A 15,313-nucleotide genomic window follows, 5' to 3' on the forward strand; every position below is an offset into this window, starting at 1 on the left:
TCAATTTATATATATATATATATATATATATATCTTATACTAGATTGTCTAATCATCTTGTACTTTGTAAAAAAACTATCATTAATTTTTTTTAAGTTATTCTCAAATATTTAAAAGTTAAAAAGTATAAATTTAATTATTTCTAATTTTTTATCATTAAAGTAATAATTGATTAAATATATGAATTAAAGTATCAAAATAGTATATATATTATACCATTAATAATTATCAAGACAAATTGTCAACTCTCTTGCTAATAGCAAAACTTTATGTAAAAACATTGTAGTTTCTTTTATCAAATTATAGTCATCATCTATAATTTGATATTTTTACTTACAAAATTTAGAAATCTTGTAGTAGAAGATCTAATAAGTTAATTATCAAAGTTTTATATTATATAAAAGATGCAACTAAAAGATGCTAAAAATTGACAAAAAAACTAATGCACATATTTTTAGGAAAGAACAACATCTATTCCATCTTAGTAATAAAGTATAATAATTTATTATAATATCATGAATAATCCACTTTACAACAACTTAAACTATTAAAGGTTTAAACCTTATTTTGTTCAAAAATAAAATATTCAAACAAAATACACATTAGGTATAATTACTACTATATTTTTAAATTTAACAATATTTTTTAGGAAAAATATCACACATATCCTTCAAATATGTCAAAATATCAAGAATATCCTTATATTCTTAATAATAGCATATATACTCTTAGAATTATTGATAATAACATATATTTCTTTCATCTTAATAAGGTATTAGAAATCTAACAATTTTATAAATGTTTTTGTCTTCATATGGACTAAAAACAAATGAAGTCCTACATAATATGCACTCTTAGGCAAATTATCAAAAAAAAAAGATACTACCACAATTGTCCAACAATGTACAACATATTGCAACTCTTTCCCTTATAGCATCCCAATTGAGAAATCGTTTAAGTAGAGATTATTTAAGTTAATATGCAATGTTTTAGTTTGTGTGCTTTACAAGTCTAATGTTGTATATTAAAGTTGTTGTGCTTTTCTCAATCTAAAGTTCACAACTTTCATACAATAAGTGGTTAGTTTAAGATTAGAGCATATCTATATCACCTACCTATCAATTCTTTATTATGTTAGTAACATAAGAGCACAACTTTGATGTAGATTTGTCATTAGTTGAAATAGCTTGCTGTATATTAATACAGAGGACTAAGAATGAAAAGTGTTGCTATCACATTGAGACGTGATGTATTAATCCACTAGTTGAATGTTGTATCTATATTCTTATGAAGAAATTGTATATGCTTTCCTTGAATCACAAAATGTTTGCCTTAACTTGTAGACAATATATTGATCCTATGCAAGATTGAGTCAATTTTTAGAAATAAGAAGATACCAATCCTTGTAAAGAACAAGCTTTATAATGGTTAAACATATAATAATGTTGCTACACATATAATTGCAAACTGCAAATTATCTTGGATAAAAAATAAAGGCTTCATTTTTTAATAGAATATTAAAGTACTCTTGGCTATCTGTTGTTGTATTATGAAAAGTCTTGCTCGAGAATGCACTGGGCATCTAGATGTGGAAGGTAGAATGGAAATTACAACAACAAAATCTTAATTCTAATCAAATAAATCTAATTAAACCTTAACAATGCTAAACAAGCTTTAATTAAATTCAAAAGAAACCTTAAAGAAATTACAAAAGAAGCAATAAAAAACCTTAAAAGAATTCAAAAGAAATCCACAATAAAATTTAAAAGAATCCTTAAGAAATCCTAAAAAAATATTAGAATAATTACAAATATATCTTAAATAAATTTCAACCAAGTCCTAATTTAAACCTAATTGAAATCCTAATGGACTTCAATCAAATTCTAAGCCAAATCCTAAATTATAACTAAACCTTAAATCTTAAACAAATCCTAAATCTTAAATCTTAAGCAAATCTCAAATCCTAAATCCTAAACCAAAGCCTAAATCCTAGTCTAATCTTAAACCTTGAACAAATCCTAACGAAATTCTAAATTTTAATTCAACCCTAATCTTAATCAAATCTTAATAAAAACCTAACCAACTCAACCTAATCTAACACAATTTAGAACTTCAATATCTATTCATTAAATCATTGATCTTGCGTAAAATTTTACACACTTCTTAAAAATTAAGTTGGTAAAAAGTAAAAAATTTTCAAAGAAGATCAAACTTACCAAATAGAAGAAAATTATCATAATAAGCTTAGATTTCAGTTGACTTCCTTCTTCAACCTTGATGCTGGTCTTCTAGCACCAATATTTCCTTTTCACACTATTCAATTATTGTCAAAATTCACATATGTGTAGACCCTAACTCAATTCAACTGTTTAATTAAACTCAAACTTGTAGCATTCACTTCAAACAACTATTTTCATAAGTCCTTGAAATTTAAATTGTAGATCTACTACCAAACCCACAAAATTTTCCAAAACGTTATATCTTTTTTATTTCACAAATTTTAGTGTCATTCAAAACAATTAAAACTTTGCAAAGCTCTTACAAAGTCATCATACACTCAAATCACTCAAAATTAATGTCTAAAAACATCCTATCAAGTTTGCTTTCAAATCCCGCATTCCAATCTACCAAAGAACCTCAAAATCACCATAGGTGCATGGTTTTGTGCCTTGGAGTCTGATTTCAACCTAGGTTGACAATTGGTCCTCTTTGGGTATCAATACTTAGCTTCTTGAGATAATTTTTGCTAAAATCTATTTTTAACTTCTTCCTACAGATACCTATATTATATTATCTTCCAATCTATTTTTAAAATTTTTTTTTATGGCCCTAAAAAATAAATAGAAGCCTATTTTGTAAAAAAACAACAATAGTATCTTTTAGTTTTATTATCTTTTTAACTATTACCTATTTTCTAAGATATTTATTATAATATTTTAAAGTAATATCTTCTATAATATAAGATTTTCTTCTCTCTTTCATTCATTAGCCATGTTATATTACGACACTGTATATGACAAATTTTGAGAATATTGAAGAATAATGATGGTATTTGCAAAGCCTCTAAATACCATTGTTTGGAATATTGTAATGTGCTAGAAAAATAGAAATGGTAATATGATAGTATCCATAAGATTTGAAAGCAATGAAAATACCATAATATTACAAATTCTATAATAATGTAGCATTAAGTAGAAGAGTGAGATTTACCAATTAATTGAGTATTACAAAAAGATGACTAAGTTCTAACAAAACTTGATATCTTATAGGTGCTATTATATTAAGATTGATAGATAAATTTGACAAGATATTATATATATATATATATATATATATATATAGCAGATGAATCTTTGATTCTAAAGAAAATTTAAGGAATTTTTTATCAAAATAAAAGTAAAGTCTTAAACAACTAATGTAGCATTGATTGGTATATCTAGCATCAATTTGCAATTGCATCAAAGACTTAATTTTTACCAGCTTTGAACTAAAATCACAAAAGAACTAGCTTATTGATGCCTAAAAGAATCTTATATATAAACAAGTTTTTGGATACTTCTTTATGAAATAACCTCCTTTCCAAAACCTTTCTTATAGGCCTTCTAACAAATCTAAACATTTAAAAATAAATTTTAATCCATAATTTAAGATTGATCAAATTTCTTCATTAAAACATACAACAAAAATATACAACTTTATAACTTAATATATCTTAAAAAATAAACCTCTGCTTTTGAAAGAAACATCCTTTGATACCAAAACTCATGAAGTCTTCACTTTTAGATATATTGGAGATTGATGTATTAATACAATAAATTTATGACAACCTCATCTATAATACTAATTTCTCCAACATGAGTATGTTGTTGTGATGTAACATGGCCATTGAATGAAAGAAAGAAGAAAAAGTTATATTATAGAAGATTCTATTTTAAAATATTATAGAAAATTATCTTTAAAATATAAATAATAGTCAAAATAATAGTAAAATTAAAAAGTATTAATATTACCTTTTTACAAAATGGGCTTCTATTTACTTTGGAGGACCATAAATAAAATAAAATAAATAGATTAAAAAATTAAATAATACAAGCATGTGTAGGAAGGAATTAAGAGTAGTTTTTTGTAAACTTTATAGCTAGAAGCAAAGAATTGATAAATAGAAAGGATTGGTTGTCAACCTAGGTCAAAATCAGATCCTAAGGCATAAAACCATGCATCTATAGTGACTCTAGGGTTCTTAGATAGATTAGAGAGTGGAATTTGAGAGCAGGCTTAAAAAAAGATTTTTAGATGTTAGTTTCATATTATTTGAGTGAATATTGAGATTTTGAAAGATTTTCAAAATTAATAATGTTCTAAGTAGAAGTAGGGTTTAATTTTTTTTTTTTTTTTTTTTTTTTTTACAAATTTAAAGATTTTTTCTATTTTATAGTGTGTGTATAGATAAAATTTGAAAAATGTGTTGATTTACTAATTTTAAATATATATACAAATTTTGATATCAATTGAATGGTTAAATTGAAGTATATAAAGGTTTTTGTGGGTTGAGGTCTCATTATTTAGAGTTTGAAGGTCAATGAGTGTTTCTAAGTTCTTCAGTGACTTGTCAATTAGATTGAAGTGAAATTTTTTTGTATAAATACTAGACTTAATTTTTAATATTTAACTAAAATTTTAGAGTAATTTAATAATTCAAGATGGAGATATTAGCACTAGAAGTTCAATATTTAGGTTGGAATAGAAGGCTACTCAACATCCAATTGGATTAGCTTGCATTTCTCTAAATTGGTAAGTACAATTGATTTCATCTTTCTTATACTTATTTCTAACTAAGACATTAAGAAGTATGCAAATTTTGAGTTGATATCAATATTTTGATCATTAGTTATTGAGGTTCTATTTTGTTATAGGTTTTGTTAAGAATTTATTTAAGATCTAGGATTTTATTAAAATTTGGTTTAGATTTGGTCTAGAGTTTGATTAGGATTAGAATTTTCTTAGTATTTGATTTAAAACTTGTCTAAATTTTATTTAGGATTTAGAATTTCATTAGGATTTCATTAGGATTTGACCTAGGATTTGATTAAGATTCAATTATAGTTTCAATTACAATTACATTAGGATTTTTATGTTTAGTATTTTTAAAAGATTCTTTGTATTTCTTTTGTGACTTCTTTTCAATTTATTTTGATAGATTAAAGTTTGATTAGATTATTAGGAATTATTTAAAGTTTATCTGAGGTTGTATTAGACTTGATAGAAATTTTTTTGCATTATTATTTATTTTTTATAGTTAAAAAGCCCGGTGCATTTTCAAGCAAGAATATACATATTATGACAACGTTTTATATATAGGATTATCATTGTAAGATTTACAAATTTACAATCACTTTGGCACTATAATATTCATGCTATAGTGATGCAAGGTCTTCTATTTATAAAACAATTAGGAATTTTTTAACAACAACATTTCACACTATGGATTTAAGAGTTTGTAGTAATACAAGGCATATCTTATTTTTGCACTAAACATGATTAAAGTAGTTCATGGAACCTCTTTTTGAATATTCTTTTAGCAAGTTTATTTATTTTTAAATCAAGTTTTTATTTAAAAATAGCAATGGAAATTAGATTTTCATATTTTATAGAAAATAATTGATATTCTTTGCCTAAATATAAATATTATTGAATTGACATAGAATTCAAATCATAGAATAGTTGTGAATCCTACCTTTGAATATTTTTGATAGAAAAAGGTTCACAACTATTCTATGATTTGAATTCATTTTTAGAAGTATTTATGACGACATTTGAAGAAAATTATTAAGAAAGAATAGTAGAGACAAAATTTGTGTCTTTACAACAAGGATCTTATTCAACTATCATATATATTATTGAATTCCAAAACCTTGCCTATGATATAGATTAAAATGATAAAATCCTTATTAATCAACTTTAATATAGATTGAAAGATAATATTAAGGATTTATTATTAATAATACCAAGAGTAGATTCATTGGAGCATTTTATTATTCAAACTATTGTGTATAATAATTTATTTTTTAAAAGATGCTAAGAACAAAGATTTGATTGGAGATATACAAATCAAGTCATGGTGACAAATTTTAAGTTTTCAAAAGCTTATTCTTTTAGGCTAAAGTCTATACAAATTAACATGATATGTTTTAAATTTCTTACTGAGCAAGAAAAGACTTGACATCATCAAAAAAAATTTAGCTATATTGTGAAATATTAAAATATACTATTCAATATTGTCTATAGAAACAACATAATCACAAAATAAAGAACATAGTTGCTAAAAAAAATAATGTATTGAAAAATAAAATTTTCTAACTACAATAAGAACCATGCAATTGAAAACTTGTGCAATAACTCATAAAGATCTTATACTTTTTTAAGATCCCTCATCTTATTTTACAATGGAAATTTATTTTGGAACAAAAAATTACAAATTCATTGCCTTATTACATTCAAGAGGCTCAATATGTTTTATAGACACATTTTGACAAAACATAAGAAATATCTTAAGTCAAGAAAATCAAATCCATACATGTAGAAGTTCTAGATACTCATTTATTGTCTTTTAGAGATATTATCTATAAAATAATTCCTTTAATTATAGCAACTACAAATTATATTAGGTTAGTAATATTTAATGTCATTAGATCTCCCTCCAACTTACTTATTTTATGATTATTGTGGTTAGAGAAGTATAACCTTCAAATAGATTGGATTTCTTGTAATCTTCATTTTTCCATAATTAAGTCCAAGATTCTGATAGTTAAGTAGAAATCTATGAGTTCAATATAACCATATCTTTATTGATAGGTATAAAAACTTTTATACATTTGGTAAAATAAAGATTAATTTTTATTATATATTCCATACATAATTTTAATAGAAAATAGATTATAAGTAGAATTCCAAACTAGTATTTAGATTATCAAGATATTTTTAAAAAAAAATATTGATATTCTCTCAAATCATTATCTTTACAATTTTTCAATTGCTCTTTAAGAAAGAACTCAACTACCATTCAGACTAATCTATAGCTTATTGCAAAGAAATTGGCTACACTAAAAGAATATATTGACAAAAACTTTGCTAAAAAATTCATATGCTATTTTAAATTTCTAATAAAAGCTCTTATCTTATTTATAAAGAAAAAAGATAGATCTCTACAAATGAATATAGATTATTAACGACTCGATAAGATCACTATTAAGAATAAGTATCTTTTATCTTTGATTCCAAAACTTCTTGATCAACCCAATCAAGCAAACATCTATACAAAAATAGATCTATAAGGAATATACAATTAGGTATGCATAAAAAAAAGATGGATAGAAAATTACGTTTTGAACCAAATATTAGTATTTTAAATATAATATCATACCTTTTCGCCTCATAAATGTACCAATTATTTTAATACATGATGAATGATGTCTTTTGTAAATTTTTTGATGATTTTATTATCTAATTTTATGAAAATAATTTAATCTAGTTTAATAATTTTAAAAAATATGAATTTCATATTTTTTGTGAGTTAAAAAAATTAAAAGATGCAAGATTATATGTTAAGATAAAAAATTATATATTTCATATTATTCAAGTTGACTTTTTTAAATACATCATTCAAACAATGGCTTTGTGATGGATCCTAAGAAGGTTTAGACTATCATAGATTGAAGATCTCAAAAATAATTAAAAATAAATAATATTTTTAGAAATTTATAAATTATTAGGAGATTTTTATCAATTTTTTTAAGTCGCTATTTAATTTAAATATCTGACTTGTACAGACAAACTTGAAAAAAGCAAAGAAGTTGAAGCATCTTTTGAAGCCTTGAAGAAATCATTTATTTTTGCACCAATCTTGTATTACATTAACTTTTTCAAGGCATTCTTTAGAGAAACACATGCATCAAATTTTGTCATAAATGCAATGTTATTACAAATGAAAATATATGATAAGCTCCAAGTCATAGCTTTTTATTCCAAAGAATTTTCAACATCCGAGATTAATTATAAGATCTACAATGAACAATTTTTTGTAATTATAGCTTCATTTAAAAAATAACATCATTATTTAAAAAGAACTTTTAGCCTAGTCACTATATAAGTATGGATCAAAAGAACCTCGAGTATTTTATGATGGCACATATTTTGAATTATTGCTAAATATATTGAAGCATGTCTTTACCAAGATTTGGTTTCAAGTTCACTTATTCATTCAATAAGGTTTGTAAAACATCATTTTAAAATGTTCTTATGATATATCAAAAAAAAAAAAAAAAAAAAAAAAAAAAAACTTTTAATCAACAAAGAATAATTTAATTGTAGTTAGAGCATTTTTAACTTCAAGAAATGAAATCAAAATTGACTATTGATTCAATCTTTCTCAAGCAAGTTCAATTGAATATGTCCTATGATCTTCTTATTCATGATATTAAACATAATCTTCTTAAGTCTTATGAGACTTATAAGTTTGAGTTAAAAAATAACCTATTCTATTTCAAGGAATGATTATACATTCTGTAAGACAAAGCATAATTACATGTTCTTCAAGTTCATTACAATTTTTCAACAACCAGACATTTTGGATATAACAAGACTTTGAAGCTAATATCTAAAGTTTTTTGGTGGCCTCAAATATAAAAGGCATTTGAAGATTTGTACAATCATATAACATTTTTCTAGATCAAAAACTCCTCATCATCAATCTTAAAGACATCTTAAGCCATAACCTATTTTAGAACAAATACGATCTTTTGTTTCTATGGATTTTATCATGAATCTTTAAATCTCAAGTTCTTATGATTCTATGTTTATGATAGTAGATTATTTTAATATGATCACATATTATATACCATGTACAAAATCTATCATAAGTAAAGAAACAACCAAGATTTTTATTGACAATATCTATTGCTATTATAGATTGTCATATGATTTTATATTGGATATGAAGATTTAATTTGTTTCAAGACTTTAGAGAATTCTTTTCAAGATTTTAAAGGCAGAATAAAACTATCTTTTGATTTTTATTCCTCAAATTGATGGACATATAGAGCATGTAAAACAAGTTTTGAAATAGTATTTGAGGTGTATCATTAATTATAAATAAGATGATTTAAAAATTTATTTATTATTAGAAAAGTTTTTTTTATAATAATACAATACATTCTTTTAGGCGAAAAATATTTTTCTTTACTAGTTATAATTATCATTCATGATTTGATGCTTTTGACTCATCAAAAGTTAATATTTTTATAATAAAAGATTTGGCAAATTATTTAATTGAGTTACATATAACAATGAAGGCACAATTAATATCAAGACCAGCAATGATAATAATAAATTAGATTATTATAGGCTTAGACCATTTCTTATATGTGAACAAATCAATCATGTTGCTTATCAATTGTATCTAATAGAGTCTATAAAGATCTATCTTGTATTCCATATATCTCTTCTTGAATTATATAAGACAATGAATTTTTTGGATAAAAGACAAATACTACCTTTTTATATAGAAGTAGATAATAATTAAGAATATAAAATTAAAAAAGTCTCATATTCAAGGCAATGCTATTGTATTTTGTGAAGTTTGCTTAAGAATGCATTGGATACCTAGTTGTAGATGGTGTCGTGTTGTGACACAATTATATGGTGAAAATATGACTAAAAATGATTTTTTAATTAATACTCTATTATATTAGTTCAACAAGAATTCAATATATTTTAATGAGGCTTTTATGAAAGCCTCTTAGCCTATTTTCTTGTTCTAATAGCAAGTAGATAAAAGTTAAATAGTATTTTTACCTTCTAGGATATAAAAATTCTTTTACTACCTTAAAAAGGCCATAAATTAATAAAATCAGGTTAGAAGAGGTAAATAATTAATATAGTTGATATTAGGATTAAGTTGAAGATAGGATTGGACTAAAAAAACCTTAGGATAGGTTAGATTGATATCCAAGGGTTGACCGTTTGTGAAATAGGATTGAAATCATACCTTTGGCTACTAAACAATAGCTTAGGACAAAATAGGATTTTATTCAAAGATCGGAGATTAGGATTTGAGAGCTAGGTTAGAGCTTCTTCCAGAGACATAAGATTGATTTTAATAGGATTTAAAGAGGATTAGCAATTGTTGTGGAAAGTCAAGGTTTATATTGGCAACTTGAGATTTATGCAATAAAATCAGGGCTAGCACTCTCATCTAGTTCGTAAAATTGGTATCATATCTATAGTTCAAATTTTGGTAGTGCTTGGATAATTAAGTGTTCTAAGTGTATGTGAAATTTTGTGGTAATCCAACAATGCAATTGAGAGATATGTGGATTTTGGTACAAGTACATATTGAAAGTTGGCAGTTTGGAGTTGAGTAGGATTTCTATGATATTTGGAGATCTACTTGTTGGATCAAAATGAAATTTTGCGTAGTATTGAAAGACTTGAAGATCAAATTACAAACCAATTTTGAATCAAAGTTAACGGTTGGTGAAAGAGAAATCACTGCTGGAATTTTTGCTTCATCTTTCAAGTTGGCAACTGAGTGACATCAGTGTAGTTTTTGGAGGTTTTTTGAAAATATGTAAGTTGGATTGGGCTGAAAATTCTTAAGCGTATGGAAGACTTACATTGACAATTGCATATAAAATTTTACATCAATTGAAAGGTCAGATTAGAATTTACAGCTTGTTAAAGGTCACTAATTAGGATTAGGGCTTACAAGACAAATCTAAATTACTTAAATATGAAAGTAACAAGATAATTGAGGTTTATGTGTGAAAGAGACTACCAAGAAGAGTGTTTTTTAGCACTTTTGAATTGGTATTTGAATTATATTCTTCTCATATGGATGAAACCTATTAGGGTTTCTTGGAAGTTTGTGAAACACAACCTCATCTTTTATAATTAATTGCCTGGTGCATTTCCAAGCAATACAACACGTAATACGACAACGGTAAAATGGAACTTGTAACAAGAAGATTCTAACAACTCTAATAGAATTCTAAAAAAACTCTAATTAAATTATAAAAATGTTAATCAATCTTTAATTAAATCTCAAAAGAAGTCTTAAATAATTTACAAAATGGACATAAAGAAATCATAAATTAATATTTTTAAAAAATATAATAAACAAATCATAAAAAGTATATTTTTTAAGTTTAAATATTAAAAATAAAAATCTTAATTGAATCCTAATCAAATCCTAATATAACCTTTAATAAATTTTAAACAAAATCTAACTAAATCCTAATGAAATCCTAAACCAATTCTAATTAAATCTTAAATAAACTTGAATCAAATCTTAATAAAATCCTAATCAAATTTTGAATCATATCTTAATGAAATCCTTTTCAAATTCTAAATCCTAATCTTAGACCAAATCCTATGAAAATCCTAAATCAATTCTAACCAAATCTTAATCAAATTTTAGTCAAATCTTTATTAAATCCTAAATCTTAATTAAATCTTAAATCTTAATCAAATCCTAAATAATTCCTAAATAAATCTTAATTAATTATTAATTTAATTTTGAAACCTCAATAAATATTAATTGAACCATTGATCTTGACTAAATTTTCATCTAGACTTTAATCTATAAATAATTTATAATCTTAAAAAAAAAATTAAAATCAAACACATCAATTGAAAGAAAAGTTTCCAAAACCTCTTAGATGTTGGCCACCCTCCTTTTCCAACTTGAATGTTAATCTCCCATTAAAGGTTGTTCCTTTTTGAATAATTCAATTGCTCTAAAAATTTATCTGTCTGTAAGTATTCAAATCTAAATTGCTCTCACCAATTTTTGCTTCAATCAAATGGCAAATATTGCATGATTGTGAAAATCCTTTCTAATACTAAATTTTAATTATTTGAGACCATAATCCACAAAAACTCTCACAACCTTCAATCTAACTATTCCATTGACTTCAAATTTATTACATACATTTGCAACAAACATAATGACAAACTGACAATTTTTCACATGTAAATATGCTACAACACTCAAAAAATATTAAATTTGTGAACTTCTTTTTATTTCTTAAAATCCAAAACTATTAAATATACCTCCTACTTTGAAAAGCATTCAAAACCTCAATATATCTTCAAATCACATGAAAACAACTCTCGAAAATCCTCTCATAAGTCTTCTTATAAATTCCACTCTTTAATCAATCAAAGAAGCCTAATATTACTGCAGGTGCATGGTTTTGTCCCTTAGAGTCTAATTTCAACCTTTGTTCACAATCAATCTTCTTTGGATATCAATTCTTTATATTTGAGGTAATGTTTGTTAAAATCTATTCTTAATCTTCTCCTAAATATGCTTATATTAATTACTAATCTTATTTACTTTGATTTGGCTATTTTATTCTTTTATAAAGTAAATAGAAGTTTCTTCTACAAAAAGACAATATAAAGATTGAAGTTTTTATTACCTTCCTATTATTTATTCTTATTTTTTTATTAAATATTTCTATTAGGTTCTTTTATAATAGTAATAAAAAAAATCTTTTATTTAATAGCCATGTTATTATATAACAATACCAAAATAGATTAGAATATCTTATTCATTAACAAGAAAATGATATTAGTGAATGTACATAGGAGTTTGTCAAATATGTTACAAATGCAACAAAGAAGGTTAATGTTTTTCATTGACAACATCTATCAATACCAAGATGAAGAATATCAAATCTTTGCTCTACAAGAAACAAGATCTTGATAGTATTTTAAATGATTTATTTGAAGAGAATTAGGAAGGCTTCAATAATAATTAAATGACAAGTTGATCTTCTTGCTTGATATGAAACAATATTAATGGTTGAACTGCCATCAAAAGTTACAAAGATTAGAATATGTAACAAACATAATTTCTTACATCTTGCACTTCTTCAATATGTGATGACTACTCCTCGTAGAACTTGTCCCTAGAAGAGGGGTAATATCATAAATATATATATTTATTTAAATAAGAAGTACTAGGTAGTAGGTAAATGTAAGTAGATTTAATATTATTTTGTAAAAAAAACGTTTTAGAAGCTTCATAGATATATATTTGACTTTATATATGTTTATAGTTGATTGATAGGTTAAAAACTTGGCCAATAAATTAGCCATGTATTGCACATGTGAATAGCTTGTGGTACAAGCTAACAATATGGTGAGCATATATGAAACTTGCCTTGTAAGTTAAGACATGACTTGCAAATTTGATACATGTTAGAAGTCCTATAGAACATTCCCACATAGCTTCTAGTTAAATAATATATATATATATATATATATATGGAAGTAAGAGTAAAGCCTTTTTTACTCTTATCAATGCCTTTCTAGTCCTTAGTCTTATTTCATGACTTTCTAGACGTCTTGTCTTTGGTAATAACTATTTTAATTTAATATTATATTATCTTTGAATAATTCTTTAGACTTTTGAAGTAACAAATGAATGAATTGATCTTTCAGTTCTCTGATATTTATGTCCTTGACAATGGATAGTTTAGGATTCTTCTATATTTTGTTTTGAAAATGAAGCCTTTATTTTCAATCCAAGGCTATTTGTAGTTTGTAATTTTATGTGTGGCAACATTATTTTATATTTGACTATTATAAGACTTGTTCTTTGCAAGGACTGATATCTTCTCATGTCTAGAAACTAACTCAAGCTCCTATAGGATTAATACATTGTCTACAAGCCAAAGCAAACATTTTCTGATACATGGAAAGCACACACAACATCTTCATTAGAATATAGACACAGCATTCAACTAGTGGATCAATATATCACATCACAATATCATAGCAACACTTTTCATTCCTAGTCCTTCTTTTAATGTACAATAAGTCATTTTGACTGACAATAAGTTCTACATCAAAGTTGTGTTCTTATATTACTAATGGAGTAAGGAATCAATAGGTAGGCAATACAAACATGTTTTAATCTTAGACTAATAATTTGTTGTACAAGAATTGTGAACTTCAAACTAAGAGAATCATGATGGCTTCAATATGCAATATTAGCTCTGTGAAGCATACAAACTAAAACATTGCACATTAACTTAAATAATCACCATTCAAATCGCACTCCAAATAGGATGTTGCAGAAGAGAGAGTCATAGTATGTTGTACATTATTGAGCAACTGTAGCACTCTCCTTATTTTTTTGACAATTTCCCGAAGAGTGCACATCATGCAAGATCTTATTTGTTTTTAGCCCATATGAAGACAAAACATTAATAGAATTGTCAGATTTCTAATACATTATCAAGGTAAAAGATACGTATGCTATTATCAACAATTCTAAAGATATTTATACTATTATCAATAATTCTAGGTATATATATGCTATTATTAAGAATATAGGAGTATTATTGATATTTCAATATATTTATAGAATATGTATGATATTTTTTCTATTTTTTATAATATTTTTTTTAGTAGGTGTTCTCTTTTTTAATCTTCTATTTTCTTTTTTTGCTATACAAAAATATAGTGTCATCTTATAAGTTTGTGTAAATTCATCTCTTTGATACTTTTGTATTTTTGTATTGTATAGATTCAAATGTATTATTCAACTTTTATCTCTTGATTTATTTTTTAGAAAGTTTGTGTATTATTTTAATCTTCCATTAGGTGGATGCAAAAATCTTATATAAGCTAATTGATTGTCTTTGTCTTCTTAAAATGGTTAAATTGGACACTCACATTATATAAATTTTATTGTTTTGTTAATCATAAAATAAAAAATGTATTTAGTAATTATTGCTAGATATGTTTTATTCACAAATATAAGATTAAAGTCTACATATATTTTAAATCAAAATATAATAAAAAGTATCAAAAGATACCAACATTATATAAAATAAAAATATTCTTTTTAAAACAAAATTGTAGTTTGTAAACATTTAAAATAGTACTAAACAAATAAATACAAATTTTATTTCTCTAAATTGATAGATTATGTATATATATGTATATATTTTATAATTTAAAAAACTATATTTGGAAAAAAAATTAAGAAAAAACTAATTTATACGATATATGGACTTGTAGCTCTTAAAAATTAATTTTTTACGATTTTTTGCAAAGTTTTTTCTGTGTAATTAAAAATATTAACTACAATGTCTTTGGTTTAATATTTTGATACAATAGAGATTTCCTAAATAAGAGTATTTTCATAGATATTTATGAATGTCATGTACAATTCAATCCACAAAACTTTCAAGTATGTTTGGTTATGATTGAGCATTGATTAAACAAGATTTTTAATTGC

The sequence above is a fragment of the Physcomitrium patens genome, chromosome 6 (genome assembly GCF_059467195.1).
Source record: "Physcomitrium patens ecotype Gransden chromosome 6, ASM5946719v1, whole genome shotgun sequence".
NCBI classification, from domain to species: Eukaryota; Viridiplantae; Streptophyta; class Bryopsida; order Funariales; family Funariaceae; genus Physcomitrium; species Physcomitrium patens.